The sequence below is a fragment of the Triturus cristatus genome, chromosome 3_2 (genome assembly GCF_964204655.1).
Source record: "Triturus cristatus chromosome 3_2, aTriCri1.1, whole genome shotgun sequence".
Classification (NCBI taxonomy): domain Eukaryota; kingdom Metazoa; phylum Chordata; class Amphibia; order Caudata; family Salamandridae; genus Triturus; species Triturus cristatus.
The window spans coordinates 917928389-917950838 of NC_140584.1; the positions used below are offsets into that span (position 1 = coordinate 917928389).

At 40.8% G+C, this 22450-nt stretch overlaps 7 non-coding genes across 7 annotated transcripts; all 7 read left to right on the forward strand.

The window, feature by feature from the left end:
* Positions 1 to 387: 387 nt before the first annotated feature.
* Positions 388 to 603, forward strand: LOC146858564 (small nucleolar RNA U3). Its single transcript, XR_014980638.1, has one exon. It is a non-coding gene; the product is annotated as a small nucleolar RNA U3 (small nucleolar RNA).
* Positions 604 to 3765: 3162 nt separating this feature from the next.
* On the forward strand, positions 3766 to 3981 carry LOC146858565 (small nucleolar RNA U3). Its single transcript, XR_014980537.1, has one exon. It is a non-coding gene; the product is annotated as a small nucleolar RNA U3 (small nucleolar RNA).
* Positions 3982 to 7142: 3161 nt separating this feature from the next.
* Positions 7143 to 7358, forward strand: LOC146858566 (small nucleolar RNA U3). The gene has a single exon (XR_014980556.1). It is a non-coding gene; the product is annotated as a small nucleolar RNA U3 (small nucleolar RNA).
* A 3117-nt stretch (positions 7359 to 10475) lies between these two features.
* On the forward strand, positions 10476 to 10691 carry LOC146858567 (small nucleolar RNA U3). Its single transcript, XR_014980600.1, has one exon. It is a non-coding gene; the product is annotated as a small nucleolar RNA U3 (small nucleolar RNA).
* Positions 10692 to 13799: 3108 nt separating this feature from the next.
* On the forward strand, positions 13800 to 14015 carry LOC146858568 (small nucleolar RNA U3). The gene has a single exon (XR_014980492.1). It is a non-coding gene; the product is annotated as a small nucleolar RNA U3 (small nucleolar RNA).
* Positions 14016 to 17167: 3152 nt separating this feature from the next.
* On the forward strand, positions 17168 to 17383 carry LOC146858569 (small nucleolar RNA U3). Its single transcript, XR_014980637.1, has one exon. It is a non-coding gene; the product is annotated as a small nucleolar RNA U3 (small nucleolar RNA).
* A 3118-nt stretch (positions 17384 to 20501) lies between these two features.
* On the forward strand, positions 20502 to 20717 carry LOC146858570 (small nucleolar RNA U3). The gene has a single exon (XR_014980557.1). It is a non-coding gene; the product is annotated as a small nucleolar RNA U3 (small nucleolar RNA).
* The last annotated feature ends 1733 nt before the right edge of the window (positions 20718 to 22450 follow it).

Here is a 22450-nt window from a genome sequence, read left to right on the forward strand (position 1 = left end):
TTTTGGCTGTTTGACAGATGCTAATCTGGACCAACTATTTGGATTAAAAATCATCTGTATGATCTTGTGGAACCTGCAGTTTTTTAAAGAATTTTCCAACTCTGCCTGTGGTACAGCATTGGGTCAGGAACAGGCAGGCTGAATTTGATTGGTTGCTGATTTAAAATATGCAAATTTATAAAGCAGTGTCTCACCAGGATCTATTGAGTAGGCTTTAATGTAAATAAAGGCGTATGTGTGTGCATCTGTGGAATATTATCTTGTGGAGTAAAAAATATGTTTATATTTATATGTTTTTATTTCCGTTGATGATGCCGAACCTTGTCTTACTGTAAGTAGGAAGGGTTTCCACCCTTTCTGTCTGTGTGAGCTATAAAGAATTTTGTTAAGACTATACTTTCAGGGATCATTTCTATAGTTTTTAACTGAGGAAATGTGTTTGAAAGTGTCTGGTCTTCGCTAACCACGAGGAAGAATTGTAGTTTTCTCTTTTGGGCGTGAAGTGAGTGAACAGTGTTGCATTCATGTAGCTGCTGTTTGCTATTGATGATCGTTCCTGTTCCTTTCAGGAGGATTGGAGGAAGAGAACACAAACTGAGTGGTTAGCTTTTATTTTTGGGTGTAAGAAAGTCTATCAGTTTCTAATTTCTTTTTTAGTTTGTCATTTCTTTTTTGATTTCTTTGGTTTCTTGTAACTTAACTGTTGAGTATATGAATACTTATTAGAAGCTGTTGAGCTTTCTTGGACTTGTGTTTTTTGCAAGAGGTTCTCTTTGAAAGGCACCTCTCACCATCAGTTGATAATTTGGTATGTTATTTATAAAAAAAAGCTTTGTTTTTCGAACATGGATAGTAAAGAGTACATTTTAAATGGACTGTGCGTATGAGCTATTTGTAGAGCCTAGACTTCTGCAAGGCAACTACTGCTACTCAAAAGATTTATCACTCTTTCGAATAGACTGTTTAAAGAAACCTGCTAATGCTAGTTAGGCCGTTTAGAGTAAGAGGAAGCGTAACACCCTGGCTTCTTACAACTTACAAGGCTGCGGTGGATCTTAGACTGCTAAGGATGAAAAACTACTCCTTTGGTATTTGTTAAAGTTTTCACAGGAATTCGTGCGGTGCAAAGCAGAAGTAAGGGACTGCGTCTGTTTACTTTTCATTATAAAAGCTTGCGTGCTCAGCACAAAATCTTGCAGCTCCCAACAAGCCCCTGTGCAACCCTTAGTACATCAAGGGCTTGATGCATTCGAACTTTGGAATTTTGCAAGATCCATTGGGGGACAGAGGAGTTGCAACGATCGAATAATGGTCAGAACGAGCCACCTGCTCCAGCAAGTGCCATTTTTTTGGTTCTCCTGGTTCAAGTTAGAGTATTCTTACTTCATTGACGGGAATGTTGTGATATCAGTATAGACTTTCTGCCTCGGGTATCACATTGATTAAATGTTCTATCCCCTCGATATAGAAGCTCAGCTTTAACTTGAGTCTATAACTCAAACAGAGGGTATTTAATGACCATTGTAGCCCCCTGTAGCGTTGTCCTATGGTATTTTAGAACACTGGAAGATTGAGAGCCTCATGTAGAGAATCGGAATATCAGCTGGTTGTAAATAGTAAAATAAGCCCTGTGCCTTGAAAGTTCTATAGCTGTAATGGCTAGAACCCCAAATGCCACCATTTTGGATATCCACTATGCTGCGACACCTATGAAACAAGGTAGGTGGGCTGGCGCCAGGCCGTAAATTGTAGAAGTTTACAGTTTGGTGACAGGCCAGGTGAATACCCAGAGCCTTTGCCTCTTCTTGGCTTTGTAAGAGTCTGGGGCATCGCCCGACTGCTTTTCCAGCCATGGTCTGTTTTTACGTAAAAATTACAAAGTTGAGACCATATTGTGATAGCCTTTTAGCCTGCCCCAAGAGGCGATTTTCCTGGTCCCCTTTCTTGTGTTTGTCCAGTGCCTTCAACTTTAGTCTATCATGCTGAATTAAACTTTAGTTAGCTGCATAGATTGCAGCGTCAGGTTTTAATTATCTATCACTGATCTGCTGAGAGCTTAGCCAGGTGGCAGAAAAAATGCTCTTGTGATATCTTCCTGTAACCCTTGGACAGCTTGGCACAGAGTTATAAAACTCTTTGTCTTGATATGTTATGTAGAATCAAGATTGAAATAGTATTTGTAAGTGGCCCAAAGGTGTTGCAGATAAGTTCTGATCTAAAAAGGAAGGGCACAGGCAGAGTTTAATTTTTGAAACAACTGTCTACTGTTGATGGCCGTTCCTTTCTTCATTTGAGGATATGCTGTAAAACGGAATTATATACTGAAAAGTTCAATTCCTGTTCTAATCAATATTAGATACAAAACGTTTCTGGCAAGTATTCACTTCCCAGTGTAAAAAGTCTTCTGTACACAAAACATAAACTATATTTTGGATACTTCTGTAGTGCTGAGACACCTAAAGGTCTTTTAGCTTTGAAAAGCTGCATGAATTCAAGCTGGGTGGTAGTACAAGTTGTTCATGTGAACGCTTTCTTAGATAGCCAGGCATTCAGGGCTCTTCTGAAAGTGATAGGTTCCGTTATCTCCCGTATGTGCTGCAAGAGGTTTTTCACTAAGTCTGGACCCCCGTCGAAGTTCATCGTCTGCTTAGAGTCTTACATGTGAACTGGGGAACAGTTAGGGGCATATCATCAAGCTGGTGATAAAAAATGATCGCCTAATTAGCAAGGTCACGCTAACGCGTGAAACCTTGCATTAGCGTCGGGATTCCTAACGCCCAGCTTTGCATCTCTAATGAGATGCAAAGTGGGCGTACCTGACCTGACATGACAGGAGAAATGTCGCTAAGCGACATTTCTCCTATCATCAAGGCCCACGCTATGAAGCATAGCGGCAGGAAAAGTAGCGATAACCCCTGTTATTGCTACTTTCCTTACGCCTGCTTCAGGACTGACTTAGCCATGGTAGCCTATGTAAGGTGGATATCATGGCTAAGTTTGTGAGTCCCTATCAGCAAGCTAACGCCACACTTCGTGACATTATCGCTGGGTTTCCAGCGATAATCTCACGTTAGGCAGTTAGCGTTAGGATTTTTATCGTTTTTGAGATAAGCGTTGCTAATAGCACGTTATCTCAGCGATAATAATCCACGCTAGCCGGCGATAATTATCCTAGCGCTAAGTGCGCTTAGCGATAATTATCGCCGGTTGTTGCTGATATGCCCCTTAGTTTGTTTGGGGAAACTAATCAAAGATGTTGCCGTACATTTGATCTGTGGTGCAACTGTTCAAAATTTAAAGGTAGCTTGAATGCTACAACGTTTGTTTCCACGCTTGCAACCTTAGCAGGTCCCTTCTCGCTAGTGACCAGTGTCACTCTTTTGGCTGTTTGACAGATGCTAATCTGGACCAACTATTCGGATTAAAAATCATCTGTATGATCTTGTGGAACCTGCAGTTTTTTGAAGAATTTTCCAACTCTCCCTGTGGTACAGCATTGGGTCAGGAACAGGCAGGCTGAATTTGATTGGTTGCTGATTTAAAATATGCAAATTTATAAAGCAGTGTCTCACCAGGATCTATTGAGTAGGCTTTAATGTAAATAAAGGCGTATGCGTGTGCATCTGTGGAATATTATCTTGTGGAGTAAAAAATATGTTTATATTTATATGTTTTTATTTCCGTTGATGATGGCGAACCTTGTCTTACTGTAAGTAGGAAGGGTTTCCTCCCTTTCTGTCTGTGTGAGCTATAAAGAATTTTGTTAAGTCTATACTTTCAGGGATCATTTCTATAGTTTTTAACTGAGGAAATGTGTTTGAAAGTGTCTGGTCTTCGCTAACCACGAGGAAGAATTGTAGTTTTCTCTTTTGGGCGTGAAGTGAGTGAACAGTATTGCATTCATGTAGCTGCTGTTTGCTATTGATGATCGTTCCTGTTCCTTTCAGGAGGATTGGAGAAAGAGAAAACAAACTGAGTGGTTAGTTTTTATTTTTGGGTGTAAGAAAGTCTATCAGTTTCTAATTTCTTGTTTAGTTTGTCATTTCTTTTTTGATTTCTTTGGTTTCTTGTAACTTAACTGTTGAGTATATGAATACTTATTAGAAGCTGTTGAGCTTTCTTGGACTTGTGGTTTTTGCAAGAGGTTCTCTTTGAAAGGCACCTCTCACCATCAGTTGATAATTTGGTATGTTATTTATAAAAAAAGCTTTGTTTTTCGAACATGGATAGTAAAGAGTACATTTTAAATGGACTGTGCGTATGAGCTATTTGTAGAGCCTAGACTTCTGCAAGGCAACTACTGCTACTCAAAAGATTTATCACTCTTTCGAATAGACTGTTTAAAGAAACCTGCTAATGCTAGTTAGGCCGTTTAGAGTAAGAGGAAGCGTAACACCCTGGCTTCTTACAACTTACAAGGCTGCGGTGGATCTTAGACTGCTAAGGATGAAAAACTACTCCTTTGGTATTTGTTAAAGTTTTCACAGGAATTCGTGCGGTGCAAAGCAGAAGTAAGGGACTGCGTCTGTTTACTTTTCATTATAAAAGCTTGCGTGCTCAGCACAAAATCTTGCAGCTCCCAACAAGCCCCTGTGCAACCCTTAGTACATCAAGGGCTTGATGCATTCGAACTTTGGAATTTTGCAAGATCCATTGGGGGACAGAGGAGTTGCAACGATCGAATAATGGTCAGAACGAGCCACCTGCTCCAGCAAGTGCCATTTTTTTGGTTCTCCTGGTTCAAGTTAGAGTATTCTTACTTCATTGACGGGAATGTTGTGATATCAGTATAGACTTTCTGCCTCGGGTATCACATTGATTAAATGTTCTATCCCCTCGATATAGAAGCTCAGCTTTAACTTGAGTCTATAACTCAAACAGAGGGTATTTAATGACCATTGTAGCCCCCTGTAGCGTTGTCCTATGGTATTTTAGAACACTGGAAGATTGAGAGCCTCATGTAGAGAATCGGAATATCAGCTGGTTGTAAATAGTAAAATAAGCCCTGTGCCTTGAAAGTTCTATAGCTGTAATGGCTAGAACCCCAAATGCCACCATTTTGGATATCCACTATGCTGCGACACCTATGAAACGAGGTAGGTGGGCTGGCGCCAGGCCGTAAATTGTAGAAGTTTACAGTTTGGTGACAGGCCAGGTGAATACCCAGAGCCTTTGCCTCTTCTTGGCTTTGTAAGAGTCTGGGGCATCGCCCGACTGCTTTTCCAGCCATGGTCTGTTTTTACGTAAAAATTACAAAGTTGAGACCATATTGTGATAGCCTTTTAGCCTGCCCCAAGAGGCGATTTTCCTGGTCCCCTTTCTTGTGTTTGTCCAGTGCCTTCAACTTTAGTCTATCATGCTGAATTAAACTTTAGTTAGCTGCATAGATTGCAGCGTCAGGTTTTAATTATCTATCACTGATCTGCTGAGAGCTTATCCAGGTGGCAGAAAAAATGCTCTTGTGATATCTTCCTGTAACCCTTGGACAGCTTGGCATAGAGTTATAAAACTCTTTGTCTTGATATGTTATGTAGAATCAAGATTGAAATAGTATTTGTAAGTGGCCCAAAGGTGTTGCAGATAAGTTCTGATCTAAAAAGGAAGGGCACAGGCAGAGTTTAATTTTTGAAACAACTGTCTACTGTTGATGGCCGTTCCTTTCTTCATTTGAGGATATGCTGTAAAACGGAATTATATACTGAAAAGTTCAATTCCTGTTCTAATCAATATTAGATACAAAACGTTTCTGGCAAGTATTCACTTCCCAGTGTAAAAAGTCTTCTGTACACAAAACATAAACTATATTTTGGATACTTCTGTAGTGCTGAGACACCTAAAGGTCTTTTAGCTTTGAAAAGCTGCATGAATTCAAGCTGGGTGGTAGTACAAGTTGTTCATGTGAACGCTTTCTTAGATAGCCAGGCATTCAGGGCTCTTCTGAAAGTGATAGGTTCCGTTATCTCCCGTATGTGCTGCAAGAGGTTTTTCACTAAGTCTGGACCCCCGTCGAAGTTCATCGTCTGCTTAGAGTCTTACATGTGAACTGGGGAACAGTTAGGGGCATATCAGCAAGCTGGTGATAAAAAATGATCGCCTAATTAGCAAGGTCACGCTAACACGTGAAACCTTGCATTAGCGTCGGGATTCCTAACGCCCAGCTTTGCATCTCTAATGAGATGCAAAGTGGGCGTACCTGACCTGACATGACAGGAGAAATGTCGCTAAGCGACATTTCTCCTATCATCAAGGCCCACGCTATGAAGCATAGCGGCAGGAAAAGTAGCGATAACCCCTGTTATTGCTACTTTCCTTACGCCTGCTTCAGGACTGACTTAGCCATGGTATCCTATGTAAGGTGGATATCATGGCTAAGTTTGTGAGTCCCTATCAGCAAGCTAACGCCACACTTCGTGACATTATCGCTGGGTTTCCAGCGATAATCTCACGTTAGGCAGTTAGCGTTAGGATTTTTATCGTTTTTGAGATAAGCGTTGCTAATAGCACGTTATCTCAGCGATAATAATCCACGCTAGCCGGCGATAATTATCCTAGCGCTAAGTGCGCTTAGCGATAATTATCGCCGGTTGTTGCTGATATGCCCCTTAGTTTGTTTGGGGAAACTAATCAAAGATGTTGCCGTACATTTGATCTGTGGTGCAACTGTTCAAAATTTAAAGGTAGCTTGAATGCTACAACGTTTGTTTCCACGCTTGCAACCTTAGCAGGTCCCTTCTCGCTAGTGATCAGTGTCACTCTTTTGGCTGTTTGACAGATGCTAATCTGGACCAACTATTTGGATTAAAAATCATCTGTATGATCTTGTGGAACCTGCAGTTTTTTGAAGAATTTTCCAACTCTCCCTGTGGTACAGCATTGGGTCAGGAACAGGCAGGCTGAATTTGATTGGTTGCTGATTTAAAATATGTAAATTTATAAAGCAGTGTCTCACCAGGATCTATTGAGTAGGCTTTAATGTAAATAAAGGCGTATGCGTGTGCATCTGTGGAATATTATCTTGTGGAGTAAAAAATATGTTTATATTTATATGTTTTTATTTCCGTTGATGATGCCGAACCTTGTCTTACTGTAAGTAGGAAGGGTTTCCACCCTTTCTGTCTGTGTGAGCTATAAAGAATTTTGTTAAGACTATACTTTCAGGGATCATTTCTATAGTTTTTAACTGAGGAAATGTGTTTGAAAGTGTCTGGTCTTCGCTAACCACGAGGAAGAATTGTAGTTTTCTCTTTTGGGCGTGAAGTGAGTGAACAGTGTTGCATTCATGTAGCTGCTGTTTGCTATTGATGATCGTTCCTGTTCCTTTCAGGAGGATTGGAGAAAGAGAACACAAACTGAGTGGTTAGCTTTTATTTTTGGGTGTAAGAAAGTCTATCAGTTTCTAATTTCTTGTTTAGTTTGTCATTTCTTTTTTGATTTCTTTGGTTTCTTGTAACTTAACTGTTGAGTATATGAATACTTATTAGAAGCTGTTGAGCTTTCTTGGACTTGTGGTTTTTGCAAGAGGTTCTCTTTGAAAGGCACCTCTCACCATCAGTTGATAATTTGGTATGTTATTTATAAAAAAAGCTTTGTTTTTCGAACATGGATAGTAAAGAGTACATTTTAAATGGACTGTGCGTATGAGCTATTTGTAGAGCCTAGACTTCTGCAAGGCAACTACTGCTACTCAAAAGATTTATCACTCTTTCGAATAGACTGTTTAAAGAAACCTGCTAATGCTAGTTAGGCCGTTTAGAGTAAGAGGAAGCGTAACACCCTGGCTTCTTACAACTTACAAGGCTGCGGTGGATCTTAGACTGCTTAGGATGAAAAACTACTCCTTTGGTATTTGTTAAAGTTTTCACAGCTATTCGTGCGGTGCAGCTTGCGTGCTCAGCAGAAAATCTTGCAGCTCCCAACAAGCCCCTGTGCAACCCTTAGTACATCAAGGGCTTGATGCATTCGAACTTTGGAATTTTGCAAGATCCATTGGGGGACAGAGGAGTTGCAACGATCGAATAATGGTCAGAACGAGCCACCTGTTCCAGCAAGTGCCATTTTTTTGGTTCTCCTGGTTCAAGTTAGAGTATTCTTACTTCATTGACGGGAATGTTGTGATATCAGTATAGACTTTCTGCCTCGGGTATCACATTGATTAAATGTTCTATCCCCTCGATATAGAAGCTCAGCTTTAACTTGAGTCTATAACTCAAACAGAGGGTATTTAATGACCATTGTAGCCCCCTGTAGCGTTGTCCTATGGTATTTTAGAACACTGGAAGATTGAGAGCCTCATGTAGAGAATCGGAATATCAGCTGGTTGTAAATAGTAAAATAAGCCCTGTGCCTTGAAAGTTCTATAGCTGTAATGGCTAGAACCCCAAATGCCACCATTTTGGATATCCACTATGCTGCGACACCTATGAAACGAGGTAGGTGGGCTGGCGCCAGGCCGTAAATTGTAGAAGTTTACAGTTTGGTGACAGGCCAGGTGAATACCCAGAGCCTTTACCTCTTCTTGGCTTTGTAAGAGTCTGGGGCATCGCCCGACTGCTTTTCCAGCCATGGTCTGTTTTTACGTAAAAATTACAAAGTTGAGACCATATTGTGATAGCCTTTTAGCCTGCCCCAAGAGGCGATTTTCCTGGTCCCCTTTCTTGTGTTTGTCCAGTGCCTTCAACTTTAGTCTATCATGCTGAATTAAACTTTAGTTAGCTGCATAGATTGCAGCGTCAGGTTTTAATTATCTATCACTGATCTGCTGAGAGCTTAGCCAGGTGGCAGAAAAAATGCTCTTGTGATATCTTCCTGTAACCCTTGGACAGCTTGGCACAGAGTTATAAAACTCTTTGTCTTGATATGTTATGTAGAATCAAGATTGAAATAGTATTTGTAAGTGGCCCAAAGGTGTTGCAGATAAGTTCTGATCTAAAAAGGAAGGGCACAGGCAGAGTTTAATTTTTGAAACAACTGTCTACTGTTGATGGCCGTTCCTTTCTTCATTTGAGGATATGCTGTAAAACGGAATTATATACTGAAAAGTTCAATTCCTGTTCTAATCAATATTAGATACAAAACGTTTCTGGCAAGTATTCACTTCCCAGTGTAAAAAGTCTTCTGTACACAAAACATAAACTATATTTTGGATACTTCTGTAGTGCTGAGACACCTAAAGGTCTTTTAGCTTTGAAAAGCTGCATGAATTCAAGCTGGGTGGTAGTACAAGTTGTTCATGTGAACGCTTTCTTAGATAGCCAGGCATTCAGGGCTCTTCTGAAAGTGATAGGTTCCGTTATCTCCCGTATGTGCTGCAAGAGGTTTTTCACTAAGTCTGGACCCCCGTCGAAGTTCATCGTCTGCTTAGAGTCTTACATGTGAACTGGGGAACAGTTAGGGGCATATCATCAAGCTGGTGATAAAAAATGATCGCCTAATTAGCAAGGTCACGCTAACGCGTGAAACCTTGCATTAGCGTCGGGATTCCTAACGCCCAGCTTTGCATCTCTAATGAGATGCAAAGTGGGCGTACCTGACCTGACATGACAGGAGAAATGTCGCTAAGCGACATTTCTCCTATCATCAAGGCCCACGCTATGAAGCATAGCGGCAGGAAAAGTAGCGATAACCCCTGTTATTGCTACTTTCCTTACGCCTGCTTCAGGACTGACTTAGCCATGGTATCCTATGTAAGGTGGATATCATGGCTAAGTTTGTGAGTCCCTATCAGCAAGCTAACGCCACACTTCGTGACATTATCGCTGGGTTTCCAGCGATTATCTCACGTTAGGCAGTTAGCGTTAGGATTTTTATCGTTTTTGAGATAAGCGTTGCTAATAGCACGTTATCTCAGCGATAATAATCCACGCTAGCCGGCGATAATTATCCTAGCGCTAAGTGCGCTTAGCGATAATTATCGCCGGTTGTTGCTGATATGCCCCTTAGTTTGTTTGGGGAAACTAATCAAAGATGTTGCGGTACATTTGATCTGTGGTGCAACTGTTCAAAATTTAAAGGTAGCTTGAATGCTACAACGTTTGTTTCCACGCTTGCAACCTTAGCAGGTCCCTTCTCGCTAGTGATCAGTGTCAGTCTTTTGGCTGTTTGACAGATGCTAATCTGGACCAACTATTCGGATTAAAAATCATCTGTATGATCTTGTGGAACCTGCAGTTTTTTGAAGAATTTTCCAACTCTCCCTGTGGTACAGCATTGGGTCAGGAACAGGCAGGCTGAATTTGATTGGTTGCTGATTTAAAATATGCAAATTTATAAAGCAGTGTCTCACCAGGATCTATTGAGTAGGCTTTAATGTAAATAAAGGCGTATGCGTGTGCATCTGTGGGATATTATCTTGTGGAGTAAAAAATATGTTTATATTTATATGTTTTTATTTCCGTTGATGATGGCGAACCTTGTCTTACTGTAAGTAGGAAGGGTTTCCACCCTTTCTGTCTGTGTGAGCTATAAAGAATTTTGTTAAGACTATACTTTCAGGGATCATTTCTATAGTTTTTAACTGAGGAAATGTGTTTGAAAGTGTCTGGTCTTCGCTAACCACGAGGAAGAATTGTAGTTTTCTCTTTTGGGCGTGAAGTGAGTGAACAGTATTGCATTCATGTAGCTGCTGTTTGCTATTGATGATCGTTCCTGTTCCTTTCAGGAGGATTGGAGAAAGAGAAAACAAACTGAGTGGTTAGTTTTTATTTTTGGGTGTAAGAAAATCTATCAGTTTCTAATTTCTTGTTTAGTTTGTCATTTCTTTTTTGGTTTCTTGTAACTTAACTGTTGAGTATATGAATACTTATTAGAAGCTGTTGAGCTTTCTTGGACTTGTGGTTTTTGCAAGAGGTTCTCTTTGAAAGGCACCTCTCACCATCAGTTGATAATTTGGTATGTTATTTATAAAAAAAGCTTTGTTTTTCGAACATGGATAGTAAAGAGTACATTTTAAATGGACTGTGCGTATGAGCTATTTGTAGAGCCTAGACTTCTGCAAGGCAACTACTGCTACTCAAAAGATTTATCACTCTTTCGAATAGACTGTTTAAAGAAACCTGCTAATGCTAGTTAGGCCGTTTAGAGTAAGAGGAAGCGTAACACCCTGGCTTCTTACAACTTACAAGGCTGCGGTGGATCTTAGACTGCTTAGGATGAAAAACTACTCCTTTGGTATTTGTTAAAGTTTTCACAGCTATTCGTGCGGTGCAGCTTGCGTGCTCAGCAGAAAATCTTGCAGCTCCCAACAAGCCCCTGTGCAACCCTTAGTACATCAAGGGCTTGATGCATTCGAACTTTGGAATTTTGCAAGATCCATTGGGGGACAGAGGAGTTGCAACGATCGAATAATGGTCAGAACGAGCCACCTGTTCCAGCAAGTGCCATTTTTTTGGTTCTCCTGGTTCAAGTTAGAGTATTCTTACTTCATTGACGGGAATGTTGTGATATCAGTATAGACTTTCTGCCTCGGGTATCACATTGATTAAATGTTCTATCCCCTCGATATAGAAGCTCAGCTTTAACTTGAGTCTATAACTCAAACAGAGGGTATTTAATGACCATTGTAGCCCCCTGTAGCGTTGTCCTATGGTATTTTAGAACACTGGAAGATTGAGAGCCTCATGTAGAGAATCGGAATATCAGCTGGTTGTAAATAGTAAAATAAGCCCTGTGCCTTGAAAGTTCTATAGCTGTAATGGCTAGAACCCCAAATGCCACCATTTTGGATATCCACTATGCTGCGACACCTATGAAACGAGGTAGGTGGGCTGGCGCCAGGCCGTAAATTGTAGAAGTTTACAGTTTGGTGACAGGCCAGGTGAATACCCAGAGCCTTTGCCTCTTCTTGGCTTTGTAAGAGTCTGGGGCATCGCCCGACTGCTTTTCCAGCCATGGTCTGTTTTTACGTAAAAATTACAAAGTTGAGACCATATTGTGATAGCCTTTTAGCCTGCCCCAAGAGGCGATTTTCCTGGTCCCCTTTCTTGTGTTTGTCCAGTGCCTTCAACTTTAGTCTATCATGCTGAATTAAACTTTAGTTAGCTGCATAGATTGCAGCGTCAGGTTTTAATTATCTATCACTGATCTGCTGAGAGCTTAGCCAGGTGGCAGAAAAAATGCTCTTGTGATATCTTCCTGTAACCCTTGGACAGCTTGGCACAGAGTTATAAAACTCTTTGTCTTGATATGTTATGTAGAATCAAGATTGAAATAGTATTTGTAAGTGGCCCAAAGGTGTTGCAGATAAGTTCTGATCTAAAAAGGAAGGGCACAGGCAGAGTTTAATTTTTGAAACAACTGTCTACTGTTGATGGCCGTTCCTTTCTTCATTTGAGGATATGCTGTAAAACGGAATTATATACTGAAAAGTTCAATTCCTGTTCTAATCAATATTAGATACAAAACGTTTCTGGCAAGTATTCACTTCCCAGTGTAAAAAGTCTTCTGTACACAAAACATAAACTATATTTTGGATACTTCTGTAGTGCTGAGACACCTAAAGGTCTTTTAGCTTTGAAAAGCTGCATGAATTCAAGCTGGGTGGTAGTACAAGTTGTTCATGTGAACGCTTTCTTAGATAGCCAGGCATTCAGGGCTCTTCTGAAAGTGATAGGTTCCGTTATCTCCCGTATGTGCTGCAAGAGGTTTTTCACTAAGTCTGGACCCCCGTCGAAGTTCATCGTCTGCTTAGAGTCTTACATGTGAACTGGGGAACAGTTAGGGGCATATCATCAAGCTGGTGATAAAAAATGATCGCCTAATTAGCAAGGTCACGCTAACGCGTGAAACCTTGCATTAGCGTCGGGATTCCTAACGCCCAGCTTTGCATCTCTAATGAGATGCAAAGTGGGCGTACCTGACCTGACATGACAGGAGAAATGTCGCTAAGCGACATTTCTCCTATCATCAAGGCCCACGCTATGAAGCATAGCGGCAGGAAAAGTAGCGATAACCCCTGTTATTGCTACTTTCCTTACGCCTGCTTCAGGACTGACTTAGCCATGGTATCCTATGTAAGGTGGATATCATGGCTAAGTTTGTGAGTCCCTATCAGCAAGCTAACGCCACACTTCGTGACATTATCGCTGGGTTTCCAGCGATTATCTCACGTTAGGCAGTTAGCGTTAGGATTTTTATCGTTTTTGAGATAAGCGTTGCTAATAGCACGTTATCTCAGCGATAATAATCCACGCTAGCCGGCGATAATTATCCTAGCGCTAAGTGCGCTTAGCGATAATTATCGCCGGTTGTTGCTGATATGCCCCTTAGTTTGTTTGGGGAAACTAATCAAAGATGTTGCGGTACATTTGATCTGTGGTGCAACTGTTCAAAATTTAAAGGTAGCTTGAATGCTACAACGTTTGTTTCCACGCTTGCAACCTTAGCAGGTCCCTTCTCGCTAGTGATCAGTGTCAGTCTTTTGGCTGTTTGACAGATGCTAATCTGGACCAACTATTCGGATTAAAAATCATCTGTATGATCTTGTGGAACCTGCAGTTTTTTGAAGAATTTTCCAACTCTCCCTGTGGTACAGCATTGGGTCAGGAACAGGCAGGCTGAATTTGATTGGTTGCTGATTTAAAATATGCAAATTTATAAAGCAGTGTCTCACCAGGATCTATTGAGTAGGCTTTAATGTAAATAAAGGCGTATGCGTGTGCATCTGTGGAATATTATCTTGTGGAGTAAAAAATATGTTTATATTTATATGTTTTTATTTCCGTTGATGATGGCGAACCTTGTCTTACTGTAAGTAGGAAGGGTTTCCACCCTTTCTGTCTGTGTGAGCTATAAAGAATTTTGTTAAGACTATACTTTCAGGGATCATTTCTATAGTTTTTAACTGAGGAAATGTGTTTGAAAGTGTCTGGTCTTCGCTAACCACGAGGAAGAATTGTAGTTTTCTCTTTTGGGCGTGAAGTGAGTGAACAGTGTTGCATTCATGTAGCTGCTGTTTGCTATTGATGATCGTTCCTGTTCCTTTCAGGAGGATTGGAGAAAGAGAAAACAAACTGAGTGGTTAGTTTTTATTTTTGGGTGTAAGAAAGTCTATCAGTTTCTAATTTCTTGTTTAGTTTGTCATTTCTTTTTTGGTTTCTTGTAACTTAACTGTTGAGTATATGAATACTTATTAGAAGCTGTTGAGCTTTCTTGGACTTGTGGTTTTTGCAAGAGGTTCTCTTTGAAAGGCACCTCTCACCATCAGTTGATAATTTGGTATGTTATTTATAAAAAAAGCTTTGTTTTTCGAACATGGATAGTAAAGAGTACATTTTAAATGGACTGTGCGTATGAGCTATTTGTAGAGCCTAGACTTCTGCAAGGCAACTACTGCTACTCAAAAGATTTATCACTCTTTCGAATAGACTGTTTAAAGAAACCTGCTAATGCTAGTTAGGCCGTTTAGAGTAAGAGGAAGCGTAACACCCTGGCTTCTTACAACTTACAAGGCTGCGGTGGATCTTAGACTGCTAAGGATGAAAAACTACTCCTTTGGTATTTGTTAAAGTTTTCACAGGAATTCGTGCGGTGCAAAGCAGAAGTAAGGGACTGCGTCTGTTTACTTTTCATTATAAAAGCTTGCGTGCTCAGCAGAAAATCTTGCAGCTCCCAACAAGCCCCTGTGCAACCCTTAGTACATCAAGGGCTTGATGCATTCGAACTTTGGAATTTTGCAAGATCCATTGGGGGACAGAGGAGTTGCAACGATCGAATAATGGTCAGAACGAGCCACCTGTTCCAGCAAGTGCCATTTTTTTGGTTCTCCTGGTTCAAGTTAGAGTATTCTTACTTCATTGACGGGAATGTTGTGATATCAGTATAGACTTTCTGCCTCGGGTATCACATTGATTAAATGTTCTATCCCCTCGATATAGAAGCTCAGCTTTAACTTGAGTCTATAACTCAAACAGAGGGTATTTAATGACCATTGTAGCCCCCTGTAGCGTTGTCCTATGGTATTTTAGAACACTGGAAGATTGAGAGCCTCATGTAGAGAATCGGAATATCAGCTGGTTGTAAATAGTAAAATAAGCCCTGTGCCTTGAAAGTTCTATAGCTGTAATGGCTAGAACCCCAAATGCCACCATTTTGGATATCCACTATGCTGCGACACCTATGAAACGAGGTAGGTGGGCTGGCGCCAGGCCGTAAATTGTAGAAGTTTACAGTTTGGTGACAGGCCAGGTGAATACCCAGAGCCTTTGCCTCTTCTTGGCTTTGTAAGAGTCTGGGGCATCGCCCGACTGCTTTTCCAGCCATGGTCTGTTTTTACGTAAAAATTACAAAGTTGAGACCATATTGTGATAGCCTTTTAGCCTGCCCCAAGAGGCGATTTTCCTGGTCCCCTTTCTTGTGTTTGTCCAGTGCCTTCAACTTTAGTCTATCATGCTGAATTAAACTTTAGTTAGCTGCATAGATTGCAGCGTCAGGTTTTAATTATCTATCACTGATCTGCTGAGAGCTTATCCAGGTGGCAGAAAAAATGCTCTTGTGATATCTTCCTGTAACCCTTGGACAGCTTGGCATAGAGTTATAAAACTCTTTGTCTTGATATGTTATGTAGAATCAAGATTGAAATAGTATTTGTAAGTGGCCCAAAGGTGTTGCAGATAAGTTCTGATCTAAAAAGGAAGGGCACAGGCAGAGTTTAATTTTTGAAACAACTGTCTACTGTTGATGGCCGTTCCTTTCTTCATTTGAGGATATGCTGTAAAACGGAATTATATACTGAAAAGTTCAATTCCTGTTCTAATCAATATTAGATACAAAACGTTTCTGGCAAGTATTCACTTCCCAGTGTAAAAAGTCTTCTGTACACAAAACATAAACTATATTTTGGATACTTCTGTAGTGCTGAGACACCTAAAGGTCTTTTAGCTTTGAAAAGCTGCATGAATTCAAGCTGGGTGGTAGTACAAGTTGTTCATGTGAACGCTTTCTTAGATAGCCAGGCATTCAGGGCTCTTCTGAAAGTGATAGGTTCCGTTATCTCCCGTATGTGCTGCAAGAGGTTTTTCACTAAGTCTGGACCCCCGTCGAAGTTCATCGTCTGCTTAGAGTCTTACATGTGAACTGGGGAACAGTTAGGGGCATATCAGCAAGCTGGTGATAAAAAATGATCGCCTAATTAGCAAGGTCACGCTAACGCGTGAAACCTTGCATTAGCGTCGGGATTCCTAACGCCCAGCTTTGCATCTCTAATGAGATGCAAAGTGGGCGTACCTGACCTGACATGACAGGAGAAATGTCGCTAAGCGACATTTCTCCTATCATCAAGGCCCACGCTATGAAGCATAGCGGCAGGAAAAGTAGCGATAACCCCTGTTATTGCTACTTTCCTTACGCCTGCTTCAGGACTGACTTAGCCATGGTATCCTATGTAAGGTGGATATCATGGCTAAGTTTGTGAGTCCCTATCAGCAAGCTAACGCCACACTTCGTGACATTATCGCTGGGTTTCCAGCGATAATCTCACGTTAGGCAGTTAGCGTTAGGATTTTTATCGTTTTTGAGATAAGCGTTGCTAATAGCACGTTATCTCAGCGATAATAATCCACGCTAGCCGGCGATAATTATCCTAGCGCTAAGTGCGCTTAGCGATAATTATCGCCGGTTGTTGCTGATATGCCCCTTAGTTTGTTTGGGGAAACTAATCAAAGATGTTGCCGTACATTTGATCTGTGGTGCAACTGTTCAAAATTTAAAGGTAGCTTGAATGCTACAACGTTTGTTTCCACGCTTGCAACCTTAGCAGGTCCCTTCTCGCTAGTGATCAGTGTCACTCTTTTGGCTGTTTGACAGATGCTAATCTGGACCAACTATTTGGATTAAAAATCATCTGTATGATCTTGTGGAACCTGCAGTTTTTTGAAGAATTTTCCAACTCTCCCTGTGGTACAGCATTGGGTCAGGAACAGGCAGGCTGAATTTGATTGGTTGCTGATTTAAAATATGTAAATTTATAAAGCAGTGTCTCACCAGGATCTATTGAGTAGGCTTTAATGTAAATAAAGGCGTATGCGTGTGCATCTGTGGAATATTATCTTGTGGAGTAAAAAATATGTTTATATTTATATGTTTTTATTTCCGTTGATGATGCCGAACCTTGTCTTACTGTAAGTAGGAAGGGTTTCCACCCTTTCTGTCTGTGTGAGCTATAAAGAATTTTGTTAAGACTATACTTTCAGGGATCATTTCTATAGTTTTTAACTGAGGAAATGTGTTTGAAAGTGTCTGGTCTTCGCTAACCACGAGGAAGAATTGTAGTTTTCTCTTTTGGGCGTGAAGTGAGTGAACAGTGTTGCATTCCTGTAGCTGCTGTTTGCTATTGATGATCGTTCCTGTTCCTTTCAGGAGGATTGGAGGAAGAGAACACAAACTGAGTGGTTAGCTTTTATTTTTGGGTGTAAGAAAGTCTATCAGTTTCTAATTTCTTGTTTAGTTTGTCATTTCTTTTTTGATTTCTTTGGTTTCTTGTAACTTAACTGTTGAGTATATGAATACTTATTAGAAGCTGTTGAGCTTTCTTGGACTTGTGGTTTTTGCAAGAGGTTCTCTTTGAAAGGCACCTCTCACCATCAGTTGATAATTTGGTATGTTATTTATAAAAAAAGCTTTGTTTTTCGAACATGGATAGTAAAGAGTACATTTTAAATGGACTGTGCGTATGAGCTATTTGTAGAGCCTAGACTTCTGCAAGGCAACTACTGCTACTCAAAAGATTTATCACTCTTTCGAATAGACTGTTTAAAGAAACCTGCTAATGCTAGTTAGGCCGTTTAGAGTAAGAGGAAGCGTAACACCCTGGCTTCTTACAACTTACAAGGCTGCGGTGGATCTTAGACTGCTTAGGATGAAAAACTACTCCTTTGGTATTTGTTAAAGTTTTCACAGCTATTCGTGCGGTGCAGCTTGCGTGCTCAGCAGAAAATCTTGCAGCTCCCAACAAGCCCCTGTGCAACCCTTAGTACATCAAGGGCTTGATGCATTCGAACTTTGGAATTTTGCAAGATCCATTGGGGGACAGAGGAGTTGCAACGATCGAATAATGGTCAGAACGAGCCACCTGCTCCAGCAAGTGCCATTTTTTTGGTTCTCCTGGTTCAAGTTAGAGTATTCTTACTTCATTGACGGGAATGTTGTGATATCAGTATAGACTTTCTGCCTCGGGTATCACATTGATTAAATGTTCTATCCCCTCGATATAGAAGCTCAGCTTTAACTTGAGTCTATAACTCAAACAGAGGGTATTTAATGACCATTGTAGCCCCCTGTAGCGTTGTCCTATGGTATTTTAGAACACTGGAAGATTGAGAGCCTCATGTAGAGAATCGGAATATCAGCTGGTTGTAAATAGTAAAATAAGCCCTGTGCCTTGAAAGTTCTATAGCTGTAATGGCTAGAACCCCAAATGCCACCATTTTGGATATCCACTATGCTGCGACACCTATGAAACGAGGTAGGTGGGCTGGCGCCAGGCCGTAAATTGTAGAAGTTTACAGTTTGGTGACAGGCCAGGTGAATACCCAGAGCCTTTGCCTCTTCTTGGCTTTGTAAGAGTCTGGGGCATCGCCCGACTGTTTTTCCAGCCATGGTCTGTTTTTACGTAAAAATTACAAAGTTGAGACCATATTGTGATAGCCTTTTAGCCTGCCCCAAGAGGCGATTTTCCTGGTCCCCTTTCTTGTGTTTGTCCAGTGCCTTCAACTTTAGTCTATCATGCTGAATTAAACTTTAGTTAGCTGCATAGATTGCAGCGTCAGGTTTTAATTATCTATCACTGATCTGCTGAGAGCTTAGCCAGGTGGCAGAAAAAATGCTCTTGTGATATCTTCCTGTAACCCTTGGACAGCTTGGCATAGAGTTATAAAACTCTTTGTCTTGATATGTTATATAGAATCAAGATTGAAATAGTATTTGTAAGTGGCCCAAAGGTGTTGCAGATAAGTTCTGATCTAAAAAGGAAGGGCACAGGCAGAGTTTAATTTTTGAAACAACTGTCTACTGTTGATGGCCGTTCCTTTCTTCATTTGAGGATATGCTGTAAAACGGAATTATATACTGAAAAGTTCAATTCCTGTTCTAATCAATATTAGATACAAAACGTTTCTGGCAAGTATTCACTTCCCAGTGTAAAAAGTCTTCTGTACACAAAACATAAACTATATTTTGGATACTTCTGTAGTGCTGAGACACCTAAAGGTCTTTTAGCTTTGAAAAGCTGCATGAATTCAAGCTGGGTGGTAGTACAAGTTGTTCATGTGAACGCTTTCTTAGATAGCCAGGCATTCAGGGCTCTTCTGAAAGTGATAGGTTCCGTTATCTCCCGTATGTGCTGCAAGAGGTTTTTCACTAAGTCTGGACCCCCGTCGAAGTTCATCGTCTGCTTAGAGTCTTACATGTGAACTGGGGAACAGTTAGGGGCATATCATCAAGCTGGTGATAAAAAATGATCGCCTAATTAGCAAGGTCACGCTAACGCGTGAAACCTTGCATTAGCGTCGGGATTCCTAACGCCCAGCTTTGCATCTCTAATGAGATGCAAAGTGGGCTTACCTGACCTGACATGACAGGAGAAATGTCGCTAAGCGACATTTCTCCTATCATCAAGGCCCACGCTATGAAGCATAGCGGCAGGAAAAGTAGCGATAACCCCTGTTATTGCTACTTTCCTTACGCCTGCTTCAGGACTGACTTAGCCATGGTATCCTATGTAAGGTGGATATCATGGCTAAGTTTGTGAGTCCCTATCAGCAAGCTAACGCCACACTTCGTGACATTATCGCTGGGTTTCCAGCGATTATCTCAAGTTAGGCAGTTAGCGTTAGGATTTTTATCGTTTTTGAGATAAGCGTTGCTAATAGCACGTTATCTCAGCGATAATAATCCACGCTAGCCGGCGATAATTATCCTAGCGCTAAGTGCGCTTAGCGATAATTATCGCCGGTTGTTGCTGATATTGCCCCTTAGTTTGTTTGGGGAAACTAATCAAAGATGTTGCCGTACATTTGATCTGTGGTGCAACTGTTCAAAATTTAAAGGTAGCTTGAATGCTACAACGTTTGTTTCCACGCTTGCAACCTTAGCAGGTCCCTTCTCGCTAGTGATCAGTGTCACTCTTTTGGCTGTTTGACAGATGCTAATCTGGACCAACTATTTGGATTAAAAATCATCTGTATGATCTTGTGGAACCTGCAGTTTTTTGAAGAATTTTCCAACTCTCCCTGTGGTACAGCATTGGGTCAGGAACAGGCAGGCTGAATTTGATTGGTTGCTGATTTAAAATATGCAAATTTATAAAGCAGTGTCTCACCAGGATCTATTGAGTAGGCTTTAATGTAAATAAAGGCGTATGCATGTGCATCTGTGGAATATTATCTTGTGGAGTAAAAAATATGTTTATATTTATATGTTTTTATTTCCGTTGATGATGCCGAACCTTGTCTTACTGTAAGTAGGAAGGGTTTCCACCCTTTCTGTCTGTGTGAGCTATAAAGATTTTTGTTAAGACTATACTTTCAGGGATCATTTCTATAGTTTTTAACTGAGGAAATGTGTTTGAAAGTGTCTGGTCTTCGCTAACCACGAGGAAGAATTGTAGTTTTCTCTTTTGGGCGTGAAGTGAGTGAACAGTGTTGCATTCATGTAGCTGCTGTTTGCTATTGATGATCGTTCCTGTTCCTTTCAGGAGGATTGGAGAAAGAGAACACAAACTGAGTGGTTAGCTTTTATTTTTGGGTGTAAGAAAGTGTATCAGTTTCTAATTTCTTGTTTAGTTTGTCATTTCTTTTTTGATTTCTTTGGTTTCTTGTAACTTAACTGTTGAGTATATGAATACTTATTAGAAGCTGTTGAGCTTTCTTGGACTTGTGGTTTTTGCAAGAGGTTCTCTTTGAAAGGCACCTCTCACCATCAGTTTATAATTTGGTATGTTATTTATAAAAAAAAGCTTTGTGTTTCTAACATGGATAGTAAAGAGTACATTTTAAATGGACTGTGCGTATGAGCTATTTGTAGAGCCTAGACTTCTGCAAGGCAACTACTGCTATTCAAAAGATTTATCACTCTTTCGAATAGACTGTTTAAAGAAACCTGCTAATGCTAGTTAGGCCGTTTAGAGTAAGAGGAAGCGTAACACCCTGGCTTCTTACAACTTACAAGGCTGCGGTGGATCTTAGACTGCTAAGGATGAAAAACTACTCCTTTGGTATTTGTTAAAGTTTTCACAGGAATTCGTGCGGTGCAAAGCAGAAGTAAGGGACTGCGTCTGTTTACTTTTCATTATAAAAGCTTGCGTGCTCAGCACAAAATCTTGCAGCTCCCAACAAGCCCCTGTGCAACCCTTAGTACATCAAGGGCTTGATGCATTCGAACTTTGGAATTTTGCAAGATCCATTGGGGGACAGAGGAGTTGCAACGATCGAATAATGGTCAGAACGAGCCACCTGCTCCAGCAAGTGCCATTTTTTTGGTTCTCCTGGTTCAAGTTAGAGTATTCTTACTTCATTGACGGGAATGTTGTGATATCAGTATAGACTTTCTGCCTCGGGTATCACATTGATTAAATGTTCTATCCCCTCGATATAGAAGCTCAGCTTTAACTTGAGTCTATAACTCAAACAGAGGGTATTTAATGACCATTGTAGCCCCCTGTAGCGTTGTCCTATGGTATTTTAGAACACTGGAAGATTGAGAGCCTCATGTAGAGAATCGGAATATCAGCTGGTTGTAAATAGTAAAATAAGCCCTGTGCCTTGAAAGTTCTATAGCTGTAATGGCTAGAACCCCAAATGCCACCATTTTGGATATCCACTTTGCTGCGACACCTATGAAACGAGGTAGGTGGGCTGGCGCCAGGCCGTAAATTGTAGAAGTTTACAGTTTGGTGACAGGCCAGGTGAATACCCAGAGCCTTTGCCTCTTCTTGGCTTTGTAAGAGTCTGGGGCATCGCCCGACTGCTTTTCCAGCCATGGTCTGTTTTTACGTAAAAATTACAAAGTTGAGACCATATTGTGATAGCCTTTTAGCCTGCCCCAAGAGGCGATTTTCCTGGTCCCCTTTCTTGTGTTTGTCCAGTGCCTTCAACTTTAGTCTATCATGCTGAATTAAACTTTAGTTAGCTGCATAGATTGCAGCGTCAGGTTTTAATTATCTATCACTGATCTGCTGAGAGCTTAGCCAGGTGGCAGAAAAAATGCTCTTGTGATATCTTCCTGTAACCCTTGGACAGCTTGGAATAGAGTTATAAAACTCTTTGTCTTGATATGTTATGTAGAATCAAGATTGAAATAGTATTTGTAAGTGGCCCAAAGGTGTTGCAGATAAGTTCTGATCTAAAAAGGAAGGGCACAGGCAGAGTTTAATTTTTGAAACAACTGTCTACTGTTGATGGCCGTTCCTTTCTTCATTTGAGGATATGCTGTAAAACGGAATTATATACTGAAAAGTTCAATT